The following is a 14,067-nucleotide window of genomic DNA, read 5'->3' on the forward strand; positions in this document are numbered from 1 at the left end:
AACGAAACTTTAACACTAGTTGCTCGTGGGAGGGGATCTAAGTGGCTGGGGCAAAGGCTATCTACTGTGTACCTCATTTATACATTTAAAGTTTTGAATCATAGGAGTAAATTATGCGTTTATATTCAAAAATAATAATGAAACAAAAGCATTGCTGTGAACAGGGATTTAACGAATTCATCTTTCAGCACTGCTTCCTCTAAATGTCAAAGAGTATTGGCATGAGCCTGACTAAAGGTTATTACTTTTTTTACTTTTTATTTGGGAATAATTACAGACACACAGGAAGTTGCAAAAATAGTACGAAGAGTCCGTGTGCTCTTCACTCAGCTTCTCCTGATGGTGACATCTTAGATGGCTCTTGTACAAGACCAAAGCCAGGAAGTCGACATTGGTACGTTACTGTTAACCAGACTACAGATCTTATTTTAAAAGTTATTTTTAAAAGATAGCCTTCTCACAGCTCATTTACTTGTTTAAAAATGTTTATTGAGCACATTTAGTGTTCCAGTCATAGTGTTGGATGATGGGATGTGGCAGGGACACTGCAGACCCATCCCTGTCCTCGTGGGGTGTAGACTAGTGAAGGCGACCCCCTTACTCAAGTAGGAATAGCATCATGGAGGCCCAGGATCCAGCAATGCACAAGGAGTGCTGACCATGGCTCTAAAAAAGGAACTGTGTCCCTCTGTCCTGGTCATGGAGCTTCACAGCTTGCCTGAAAGCTGACTTTTAATCCTTAAAAGAGCATGAGCAATTACTTGGGCTATATTTATCCTTGTTCCTGGAGCCACACAGGGATTTGGCCTCACTCTACCGAAATCTTGAGCTCATCCCTCATTCCCATCAGAGACAATTGTGTGTCCTCAGTATAAAAGTAGTGGGCCCGCAGAGGCACGCTGGCATGCAGCTCGGGGAGGAGCCCCCAACAGGCCATTTGACTCAAGGCCAGGGGAGAAGTTTAAAAGTCCCAGGCCAAAAGTAGGTCCTGGGACCAAGGGAAGCCAAGCCGGAGAAGCAGCATCTTGCCAAGAACACCACCAGCTCAGTGGGCCTGACAGCTGGGATGACCACACTGGGAGTTTTGACCCCCTGCCCCTTTCATACTAGGGGCTCTGTGTGATGCCCAGCACTTAGTAGGCCCTGGATGAGGGAGTCAACAAATATGTGGCCAAATCAGCAGGAATTGCATCCAGGTGATAAAGGCTGGTGCCATTTACTGAACATGGTGCCAGGCCCTGTGTCAGCTACTTTACAAGTCTGGTTGAGTCCTCATCAGATCCACGTGATGCAAGGCTTCTCACCCCCATGTCCTAGATAAGGAATCTGAGACTTGGAGATGTCGAGGAGCTTGCCAGTGTCTCATAATTTGTAAACCCATATCTTTCTGACTCTAGAGTTTCTGGGTGTCGGGTTCAAGACAGCAGTCTGGGAACATAAGGTATCTCCTCTCCCTCCCAGGATCCCATTAAAATGATAGCAAAGGACTCTTTGAGGAGGAATAAATTCTTAGCCACAAAGAGAATGGGAGGGGGCATGAATGAACACATTTCTGGAAGCTGTCAAGAAGATGGAGAAGTGGTGCCTAATGAAGCCTGAAGGAGGAGGCCTCAGCCTAGCCTTGGACGACCCACAGAGAAGGAGGCTCAGCTGCTCTGGTGCACCAGAGAGGCTCTGGACTTGAAAAGCCAGGTGTGACAAGGACAGAAATGAGATATGGAGTCAAACATAGGATGATTAAAAGTCTGTGGACATGGGCCAGCCCTGGTGGCCTAGTGTTTAAGTTCACGCACTCCAATTTGGCAGCCTGAGTTCGGTTTCTGGGCGCAGACCTACACCACTCATCTGTAGTGGCCAAGCTGTGGTGGCAGCTCACATACAAAAAGAAGAAGATTAGCAGCAGATGTTAGCTCAGGGAGAATCTTCCTCAGCAAAAAAAAATGTCTGCGGACAGAATGGGCTGGAAAGGAACTACCTCAAGTAACTTTTGTCCATAACATTTGGACTAAATTTCTTCAGGCTGAAGGAAAAAAAGAACCAAAAAACAAATATTGAGTAGATTTTTTTTGCATAGACATATGAATTAGAAATTCTGAAAATACTTTCTGTGCATTGTAGAATTGAGTAAATTAGTAAATATATTGTTAATAATGAGGGTCAAGTTGCTTACTGTTAAAGGAGGGAGTTACAAATATGGAAAGGAGGGAAAATAGAATAAACCATGCAGTGCTGTGTTGAAATTGTAGGTATTGGAGTGAACTAGATGGGCAAGTAGATAGATATATGGATATGTATATGAGCGTGTATATATAAACATATATGTTTATATTTGTATATGTACAGACAGAGATGTGTGTGCGCATAAACATACATCTGTTTCCTGGCTCTGCCCACTGAGAGGGCCTGGAAAAAACGATGCTTCAGGAGAATGAGCACACTTTGCACTCAGACTTTGATTTATAAATACCATTCTCCAATAAAAGAATTTAGGGCTCCTTGGAGAAATAGGTAATTCTAGGGCTGGGATAGCAAAAGTACAACACCTTATTGTGCCAAAAAGTAAGGAACTGCTTCAAGAATGATAGTGGCATGTCAAAAGGACTCAGGACCACTTGAAAGTGGCTCGCATTGGCCAAATCTGAGACAAGCTGAGCATTGAAGTAACAAATGATAGTAAAGGATTATAACTCGTGGATAAAATGGGAATCCACTAGCAGTCATGAGGTGGGCTGCGGAGAGAAAGGATCCTGGCGTTCTGACTTTGCTTTAGGCCAGTCCTGGAGGGAACAACTACTGGAAAAAATGTCATCCACTTTCTCCACTCTGCCCCAAGAGTGTGACTTACCCATTTGTTTCAAGGACGTGCACTATGCACATACCTTGTGCCTGGGCCTCTGCTAGGCAGTGAGGTTACAGAGGTGAGCAGAATGTGCCCTCTGACCTCCAGGAGCTTATGGTATGAGACTCAAGAAAGTAAGTAACACCCATGACATAGGTGTGTGCAAGTGGTTTGCAAACTGTCTGTTGATATGCTTATGTGTGGTGTTATTAGTAAAACTATTCTACAAGGAAGAACATGGTTAGTACTAGGGGTGGGCTAGAATGGGGTCACTGAACTTGAACCAAGCACTATAGGAGTTCCAAGGAAGAAGAAGTGGGGCCATTGAGGAAGGTTTGATCTTGAGGCATTGGCATTTGAGGCAGTCAGGAATCCAAACAGGCCAAGGTTTCAAGAAGTGGAGAGTGGGTCCAGGAGGGTATTCCTAGAGGAAGAAGTGGTGCAGGCCTATGTGTGGCAGTGGGAAAGTGCTCAGGAATGCAGTGACAAAAGTTCTGTTATGGGGCTTGGCTGAGGAGGTCAGACTGTGAAGGAGCCTTGAACCCCAGGCTTAAGAATTTGAACATACTTCCATGCATGCTGGGAGCCCCAGGAGGTTTCTAAGCAGGGATAGTGTATGATGAGAGCTGGGCTTTGGGAAGATTGTTCTAGGGCAAGGGGACCAGTCAGGGAATTATTGCTAAATGTCCTGGAAAGAGAGTGGGCTTTGGAGCCAGACTCCACGGAACTGTGGGGAATTAACTAACTTAATTAATTAATTAACTCCAGTGTCCATATCTTCTTGTTCAAAACGGGTAACACTGAGGATTGTCTTCAAAATAGCTAACTGTTATGGCCTAGGCACTGGCCAATTAGAATGGATACCAGGGGCTGTCCTGCTGGAGTAGCTGGATCCTAGAGGTCCCCTGCAATACCAGACATCAAGCCTTCAGTTGCCAGATCATGGGGAGGTCCAGAGAATCCTGCAGGAGAGTTCAGGGCAACTGGGGTGATTGGACGAACAGTCAGGGGTCTCAGGGTAGTAACTACTTACCAACTGACAAGGAAGTACCTCAATACTTTAACAATGCATGGCCATAGTGTGGTGGCTGGGCTGAATATTAGCCTGAGTGCTCCTGAGACACCCCATAAAGACATGGCACTCAAAAGAGAAGAAGATGTCAAGGAAGACCAGGTTGAGCAACTGGGCTTATAGTGGAGTCATTTATGGAGAGGGAGAAGCGAGCTGGGGGGATAGGAGTAACAGATTCAAGAGTTCCATTTCAGACATACTAAGTTTTAGATGACTGTGGAACATCCCAGCGGAGAGGACACATGGACAGGTGAACATGTGAACTCTGCAGAGAAGTGATAATGGCAGAGATGAGGGTGGGCAGACAGAGAGAGACTCAATAAACTTGTGACCTAACTGCACGTGGGGATGGAAAGAAGAGATCAGATGACTCCAAAGTTTTGATCCTTGGACGGGTAGAGAAAATGTTAATGCCATAAGGAAGCCAGGAGCAAGAGCGCATTGATTAAGGAAGACATGAGTTCAGTTTGAGATGCTGGTGGGATGCCCAGATGGAAATGCCCAGAAGATTGTTAGAAATGCAGGATTGCAGATATTGTTGCTTGAGAGAGGTTCAGACTGGTGACATAGATTTTATAAAAACAGATCTCTAGGAGACACTTAAGCTCAAATCTTCATTCACTCAGCAACCATGTGCTGACCTGAGCTTGTGGGAAGAGGGAGGGAGGATGTGGGTAAAATGAGACTGTGATACCAAAATGACCTTAGAAGTCCCATAAGGGGTTGGAGGTCAGGGGACGATTTCAGAGAAGACAGTACTGTTCTTCAGAGAAGTCTGGATGAGTTTGTCCCCTCCTCTGGACTCCCCTGCACCCTGTACTCACATACACCCATCAGAGAAGAGGTTTCCATGGCTCACATGCCTGCATACGAGGGTAAATGGACAACGCTGTTCACGGCTGCCAGTGATCATTTGGGGATTCTGGTGACCGCAGTTCCCACCAACACACCCAAAGAGCTGGGAGGAATCAGTATCTCAGCCTAACTGAAGCCCATTCCTAGCCCCCTGGAATGCTGGAACAAACCAAAGCGAAACTTGATATTAGACATCAGTCACTTGGTGTTGGGACTTTTCTGCCTCCCCTACCTAGTCGTGAGGTCCTTATAGACAGGGATCCTAGGCAATGCACCTCTATACTAGTAACAACACAATGACAACAGTGATGCATGAGTATCTATTATGTGTCAGGTACTGTGCTAAACCCCTCAAACAGATAATCTCATTCAATCCTCACTAAAGCCCCGTGAGGTAGGCATGCTATTATTAACATCAACCCATGCTAAAATGAGGAAACTAAGTCTTGGGGATTATAAGTAACTTGACCAAGGTTACCAGCTGTCAGAAGGCTTGGATTTCAATTCAGTCAAATTCCAGAACCAGCACCCCAAACCATTACCCCATACTGCCTCCTTGTACAATGGCCTCAGTGCCTAGCTTAACATCTGATACACGGTAAGTATCAAAAATTTTGGCTGAATTAAACTGGTAAGAATGAAAGAGCTAATGATGGGGTGTGGAGAGACAGGGTCTAGGTCTTTGAGGGAATATTTGAGCTGACTTGTGGACAGGGGAGACGAGTCAGTAGGAAGGGGGAGGCTAGGGAACACCAGTCTGCTGAGCACCACATCCGCAGTGAGAAAGAACAGAGGCCCGGGTGCAGCCAGTTGGAGGCCTGCTGGGTTCTGCTCAGTTCCAAGCACAGGCCAGGGCATCTAGGGGATGAAATGAGGTTTGGACTCTGCCACTAAGGAGACCACTACCTGGCCTGCTCATGAGGAGATGGAGCAGGGCTGGGAAGGCTAGAAGAGCTGTAGAAGGTTGGGGGGAAGAGAGGCCTCTGGATCTAGTTTGGTCAGGAAGGGCTTCACGGGAAAGGTAGAAGCTTCAGCTAGGCCTTGAGTGCTGAGTAGAACAGGGAAAGTCAAGGGAGGAAGAAGGAATTCCAGGTTGGGCCAACAGGCGAGCAGAACATAATGGCCAGAATGGGATGGGGAAAATGTAGAACTCTTTAAGCCGCAAAGAACAGAAACCCTTTAAGCTGCAAAGAACAGAAACCCACCCTGGCTGGCTCATACGTGAAGGGGGCTTATGCCAATGATAACCGAAACTCCACAGAACCCAAGGTTGGAAAAGGAAGTACACTCAGACCTCGAGGGGGCAGGGAGCCATGAGGACCTGAGGCCCCTCCTCTGTCTCTCTGCCCTAATGTCTGTATCCCTCTGCCTCCCACAGCCATGTAATTCTCTCTCTCTCTCTTTCCCTCTTTCCTTGTCTCCCTTGTTCCCTCTCTCCTTCTCTCTGTACATCTGCTTCCTCCTCCTCCTCCTCCTCTCTCTGCTCATGCCTTTTCTGGGTGCCACCTTGCTATAGCTCACAAGGCCTCTCGGCTCCAGCCCTCTCCTCCCTCCAACCACCTGACAACTGTCTTGTTTCAGATTCTCAGAAGCATCTGATTGGCCTAGCTTGTCTGTTTAAGCCAGGTCTCCTAAGTCATTAGCTACCTTTGGGACAGGGCTCTCTCTCTGATCTAATAGTCATGGTTGGGGCCATGCAATAAATACAGCGGCCCTTTTCAGAGGCCAGCAATCTCAGATGCTGGTGTCATCCAACCAGCAGTATCTTTATTCAGGGGATTCTGATTTCCTATGGCCAGGATGCTAGACCTCTTTGAGTTCAACCTACGATTGTGCTATCTCTTGTAACAACCATGCCATTACTTGGCTCATAGAAAACCCATGGTCCTCTGAGACTCCCAGATCTTTATCACAAGAATTGAGCTATCCCCACCTTGCCCTCCCCTCCACTATCCTGAGTAACACTGTAGTCTCAGCCAGTTCTTTAAACATAGGATTTCTGTGCTCGTGCCATGACACGACAGATTGTTTATCTCACTAAAGAAAGAGTCTAACCTTTCTCAGATTCTCCCTTCTGGCTTCACATAGTTTTTCTTTGGATGAAAAAGAGAAAGAGATGTGAAGCAGAAAAAGATTTTTGAAGTTTGCAAGTTGACATTCCACCATTAAATTAATGCTAACAAAAGCTCAATTTCACTAATCCTGAGAGGAACTTGATCTCCAGATGCACTAGACTTGCTGGTTCGCTGCCGGGACCACGAGGCCTCTTCTACAGCCCAGATTTGGGTGTTTTTCCTTTTTAAAAGACTTTGAAGTTGCAAAGAGCATATATCACTTTTTAAAAACAAACCCAAAAGAAGTTTTGTAAGCAGCTTTGTTCAAGTGAACGCTAGCTGAATTAAATAGAACAGTCCCTTTCATTACGATAAAAGAAGAGGAGGAGGAGGAGGGAGGTGTTTTTGTTCCTCTACACTTCCCTGATGTGTGATGCTGGGCTGCCCCAGGACTTAGTTCTCAGACCTAGATTCTTTTCTATCTGCACTCACTCTCAAGAGTATCTTATCCAAGTTCGTGATTTTAAATACCATCTATACTCTGAAGACTCTCAAGTGTTTATGTCCAGTCTGGACCTCTCCCCCAAACTCCAAAGTCGTATATCCAACTGCCTACTCAACATCTCCTCTTGGGTGTCCCATAGACATCTCCAACTTCACCCGTCCAACCACCAATACCTGCTCTTCCCTCAGTCTTCTCCATCTCAGGAAATGGCAAGACCATCCTTCAAGCTGCTCAAGCGCGAAACATGAGTCATTCACGACCCCCCTCTTCCTCCCCACACACCCTACAGGGAAACCATCAGAAAATCCTGTTGGCTCTATCTTCAAAATATGCCCAGAATCTGACCGTTTCTTACTCTATCACCACCAACACTACCCTAGTCCAGGCGACCATAACTCCTTGCCATGTCATCAATCCAATTGCCTCCTCACTGCTCTCCAGCCCCCACAAAACAAGCAGAGTGATTCTTTTCAATTATGAGTTAGGTCATGTCTTACAAGACTTACTTTGTACCAGATACCATACGCAGCAATTTATATACATCACTTATTCTCACAACACATTCTCAAAAAATATTTGGTCTGCGTTTTCCATTTAAGAGAATGAAGCTTAGAGGAATGAAATACCTTATGCAAGATCACACAGCTGCTCTGTGAAAGAGCTGGACCTGAACACTCCAAGGCCCATGCTCTTTCTTTTAATCCAGTTGCTGAAGAAGAATTTGATTTTTCCCTCGAGGAAATCCCTTTCTCAAAGCTACCTGATCAAATCAATACAATCTAAAGTCAAGTTCATAAAAAGAGATCTTAAAAAAATCAGGTAGGTAAGGACTGAAGAAAAGCAGGAAGAACACCTCTGTAGGTCTATCTTCTTGACAGCGGTTGATCTGCCCAATTTATTCTATTCAATCAGTAAATCCATCCAACTTATCGTTTGCTATGTCAGAAAGAGGTTTTTCAACTAGGTGTCCTGGGGCCATGTGAAGACAATACCAACCAGGACCACATGTTGTCTCCTTCCCCTCCTTGGGACTCTGGCCCTGTACTGTTTTCACATCATTCTGGGTGCAACGTTCCACAGCCTCAGTACCTCTTTTATTTCAACAGTGAACAAAAATTGACCAAACAAATATTTGAGCACATCCTCCAAACATGGAGAAATGTCTATGCTTCAGAATTCACAAATGCCCCATCCAATCCATTTGTTTTTGTAACCTTGAACTTTCACATTTAAAATAAACCATGTACTAAACAAAAGAATTCACTCTGGATCTGAGCCTTCCTTTGTGATCGTCCTTCCTTCATCTGGATTAAAAGCAAAAGACATCTTCTTAAAACATCTATGTCTGTTTTGAATTCTCCAAAAGCAATTTTTGAGGGGTACTGGGGACCTCCCTCATTATTCCTGGGTAGGAATTATGCTTGTTATTATTATTGTTTCTGAATGTTGAAAACATTCAGCGAATAGAAAACTACAAGGCAGGACCCTGGGGGTGGGGCACATGTTGAGGGGTCCCTCAAGAGCAGCAAGGGTCTGAGCAGAGATAGTAACCCCCTTGAAGGTGCACAGCCTCTGGCAGCCACCTTGGCTCTGCATGTAAGCTTCATCCCATGGCCCACAGGAATCTGCTTGTGTTTTGAATGTGGATATGGGGTGTTGGGGTGGGGGTTCTCATGAGCTAAAAATGTGGTGTGAACCAGAAAGGCTCTGAGAAAAGATAGTGTCTGCTATTAAGACACAGCTCAGACTACAAGAAGTAAAGTTCACCAAAGCGCAGAACCAGACTTAATACCAGCTTGCAACCAAGTTCCCAAAACACCAGAGAGCACAGAGGAAAAACCGGATGGAGTCTCAGGGATTACGGCCAAAGGGACTGACCAGGAAGGGAGAGAATGGGCATCTGTAGGGCCAGCAGAGGAGAGCAGGAAGGGAAGGGTTTTAGTCTTCCAGAAGTCTGAAGTCCCATACAGGCCTTAAGGAACATGGTGTATGCTGCGAGAATGGCCTATGGCCGGAGCAGGGACTCGAAGCCACAGCTTAATATTCATTTATTTATTCATTCCTTCAATAAATATGTATCTTTTTTGCTTCCTCCTGTCTAGTCTCCTGTCTCTACTCTTGCCTCTGTCCAATCCAATTCCCCTATAGCAGCCAGAGAGACACTTCTAAGATGCTATTCTGTTGCTTACACCCTCTGGCAGAGGGAACCAGATACCGGTGACTGAAACAACTCCATCCTTTGCATGAAGCGCTCCTCATCCTGCACCCTGCTAAGTCTGCCCTCCTCCTTCCTGCTTACGAGATCCACTGCTGACCTCGGACCCCTTAACTACCTTCCCTAGTTGGGTAAAAATAAAATCCCATCACAAAAGCCTCGGCAATGTCTTCTTTCATTTTGTATTAGAATAATTCTTTTAACTCTTGGAGTTGAATCTCATTTTTTGAGTTTTTAGAAGAGGAAAGAGGAGAGTTGGGTAGAATGAATGATGCTGCCTCACTGTGACTCCCATTCACCACTTCACTCTGCCCCCAGACCTTCTCACTGAGGCCTCCATATAACATCACCATGTAACAGAGGGACTGCTAACGTATACTTCAAAAAAACCACAATCTCTGCTATGAGAGCAGAAGTGGGAGCAGCAAACCACACTGAGGTAAATTGCACTTACTATGGGAAAAAAATCAACTGAGTGACCTCCTCTAACAAATATAAGGCAAAGAGGCACTCATACACACGAAAGAGGTGTAACAGAACTGTAGCCTGACAAAGACCACCTCTCCCAATGTTTGTGATACACAAAATTGTCCACTGGGGTAAATCTGCATAGGAGGCAAGGGCATTGAGCCCCTAACCCTTTCCTTTTGCAGGAACATTATTAGAACTTCACTGATATGTTGGGAGGGTCCCAATTGGGATCTTCGGGCAGGAAGGGACACCAAGGGCCCCAGACGGGAATACACCATGAGGGTCTGGGCTGGTTGTCCCGCTCATGATAAGAGCCTAAGTGTTTATGGAGGTGGGTTGGTTTCAGTGCAACACGTACCTGAGGCTGGAGGTCCCTCTCAACCAAGCAACCCTGGCATGGTGGTGTGCTTTGGGTATAATGCCTGAGTTGAATGTATGAACTAAAAGAGCTGTAACTTTAGAACCTAAATGTGAGACACCCTTGTGACCCAAGAGAGTAAATCAATCAGCTAGAGAACATTATGCTATGGTAACAAAACAACTCCAAAATCTCAAAGGCTTACAACAGTACAGGTTTATGTCTTAGTCATGTTACACACTGGCTATGGTTTGGCTGTAGCTCTGCTCCATGAACTCTTCACTTCAAACTGAAGGAGCAACACCTATGTAGGACACTGCCATTTTTGTGGCAGAGGAAATAGACAGATAGTGATGGCTCTTAAAGCTTCTGATTGGAAGTAGCACATTACTTCTATCTCATTGGCCAAAGCAAGTCATAGGGCCAAGCTGGACAGCAGTGGAGCGAGAAATACAATCCTTTCCTAACTAGCGCACAGTAGGGACAATTTACCACAGAGAGTTCTAGACCAATGAATGCATTATCATGGCAATGATTCACAACTAATGAGAAACTACGCCACCATATGATGGCAACAGAAACGGCAACAGCAACATCATCATTGGACCAATGGGACTCTAGAATTCTTTCTCTGCCTGGCACTCAGCTGCAGGACTGTCCCTTTGGACTGAGTAAGCCTCTCAGTTTATTAGAAAAGTCAAAGGAGGAGATACCACAAGTGGAAGATACTGGACTTCCTGCTAGAAGACAGGCATGTAGGTGCTTGAAAATTTTAAGGAGGATGACTGTAGTTGGGAAGGCAGTTCATACTAACTAGATACAAAATCAAGAAGGTGGCCTATGGTTATACAGTAAGCCATCAATCAATGGTGTCAGTACGCCAGGCAGGCACCGTTAAGCACTTCATATGAATTACATTAATCCACATAAGAATTTGTAAGTAAGTGATATTATTACCTCTATTTTACAGAAATGAAAACTTAGAAAGGTGGAGTACCCTTTCCTAGGATACGTAGCTAGCAGGTAGCAGAGTCCTGATTCAAACTCAAACCCATCTAACTCCAGAATTTTCTCTCTAAACCATAACATTTGCTTGCCTCCTTCTGATGCCCTTGCTCTGATACTCACCTCTTTAGTCTCTTTTCCTCTTCTGATTTGACTCCGTTTCCTTCTTTATGTCATTGCCTGTTTTTTCCCTAGAGATTCCCTCTGCCACTGCAGTGCTGGGAGCCTCTCCAAAGAAGGGTCCCCACTCTCCATCTCCGCATCTTGAAAGTCCAAAGGTAAACCTGCCCAGGTTCAGCTTCAAAGGTTGAGGTTGCTCTGGAGGGCCCTGGATTCCATATTTCTCCCTCACCTGCCAAGAATGCCCACCTTCCCTGCCTCGAGTGCATCTCTGGCTGCAACTCCCCACTCCCTCCAGTTCCACACTGGGAGCTTCAGCTCTGCTAGAGAAGGGGCATGAGGAAGAAGATCCCCAGAAGCAGACCCTGCAGCGAGTGCACAACGCAAGGCTAACTTGTTCTGATTCACAAAAAGAGGTCCCCATTTTTAGAAGAAGCAAACCTATTCAGCAAAGAACAACTCAGGAATTTTAAAACACTGAAACTGCTCCAAGTGACAGTCTTTCCGTTGTAGGCCCAGACTGTTCAAGGCCTTAAGCAGCCCCACACTTGGCATTTGGAAAGTCAGCAATTACCATTTCATCTGAACAAACAGCATCCTAATGTTTTGCTTTGGAAGGGTGACCATATGCTCTGAACCCAAAAGAAGGAAGACAGTTTGGTGAGAGAGATTTCTTTCCCAGTCTGTAAATATATTTAAAGGAAACGCTTCCTGATGACCTAAAATTCATACTACATTTGGTTTTGCGTTCAACAAAATCCCTTGTATAAACAAAAATAGAATTACATGAAATTGGAATTGTGCTCCGGTCCACAATTAACTTGTCAAGGCAGGCTTAGATCTGGAGGCTTTCTCCGAGAGTAGTGCATCTCAACATGTGCTCACCTACTGTGCGTGCTTTAAATATACATTCTTGGATTCTACTCAAGATCGGGGGTGGTGGAGTGTGGAATTCTGTCACTTCTAACAAGCTTTCTAAGAAATTCCCACTGAAATTTGAGAACCACTGTCCTAACTAGTGAAAGGCAAAAAAGAAAATGAGCTCATGTGAAATGTAAGTTTTAGAATCCCCCAAATGCCTATAACTTCTCTCAAAAACTAGTCCAGGAAATTACTTGCAAAAGATTGCTAGTATACTATAAATAGGGAAACAAAGATGAGAACACTAATTCCCCAAAACATAAGAATAATTTCTTTGAGGAAGGAGATGGTGTGTCCTCGGTGCAGAGTTGAGAGGAGGGCTTTAAGACAGATGTTTAGTTTTGCCAGGTGCCCTCTGTGTCCTCAGTGCAGAGGTGGGAGGAGGGCTTTAAGACAGATGTTTAGTTTTGCCAGGTGCCCTCTGTGTCCTCAGTGCAGAGGTGGGAGGAGGGCTTTAAGACAGATGTTTAGTTTTGCCAGGTGCCCTCTGTGGCTGGCAGTGGCAGGAATAGACTGAGACTGGGGAGAAGCCAGCAACCAGCCATGGTACTGGGCCTGGAGGCAGAGCCACAGGAGAGCTGAAGGGGCACCCCGGTTTTGTTCAGGTGTCCATCCTCCTCCAGAAAGCCTCATGCTTCAGTGGCCGCTCACCACACCCCATCATCAGGAGATGGCTCCTCTTTAATTTAAGCCAGTCACGGATCCCACTCTCCCTTCCAGCTGTGGGTTTAGGTACATGACCAAACCTAGCCAATGAGATGGGAACACAACTTCTGCTGAGGGGCTTCTGGGAAAGGTCTCTCCCCTACAAAGGAAGAGCTATCTGAAGAAACCATCCCGTCTTGCTCTGCGCATTGTAGGATCCAGCTATGATGCCGGGAACTGCAGCAGCCATCTTGCTACCAGTCTGAGGCCAAGCCTAGAATAGAACCAAGAGGCAGGGCTGGGGCCCTGGAGCTTGGAGCCAGCATGTCTCTGGGCTTCTAATTTCGTGAGATAATAATTATTGTTTGAATTGGGTTTCTATTAAATTGCACCAAAAGCATCCTAATTGCTAGAGGGAACTTCTTAAAACCCCCGACTCTGTGTGTGATAAAAGTGAAATCAGACAGAGAAATGTTTATTATTGTAAGAGCTGGCACTAGAATTCCTCTAGGGAGAGAACTGCTTTGTTGGGGAAAGTACCTTGAAAATTGTTGGGGTAGAAAGTGGAGCTTTACAGATCTGACTGTTAGCTGGAAAAGAGGTGTCAGACGGGGGACCACTCTGCACAGTAAAGGAAGAGGAGACTTCTGGACACTCTGGAGGAAGACATGACAGAAATAGGAGAGAGAAGTCAGTAAGAAGGTTTTGGGGTACATGTTGTGACCCCCTCCCTCTGCTCAATTCACAAATACTCACTGTGAGTGGATCTCTTGTGGACACCAGTGAAGGACTGAATTGTGTGTGCGGGTTGACATGGGGCATTTGAATCAGGATGGCTCACACAGTTGCAAGAGCCCAGAAGCAGAAGCACCAGGAGAATTCACAGTCGACTTGAGAAGATCTTTGGACTTCCCTGGCCTTTGGAATTTGGGATTTGGAGCAATCTTTTCCAGAGTTCAAACACTAAGGAGGCTCCAGCTGACAACTGCGCTACAGGGGCCAGCTTG

The sequence above is a fragment of the Diceros bicornis genome, chromosome 7, assembly GCF_020826845.1.
Source record: "Diceros bicornis minor isolate mBicDic1 chromosome 7, mDicBic1.mat.cur, whole genome shotgun sequence".
In the NCBI taxonomy this organism is placed as follows: domain Eukaryota; kingdom Metazoa; phylum Chordata; class Mammalia; order Perissodactyla; family Rhinocerotidae; genus Diceros; species Diceros bicornis.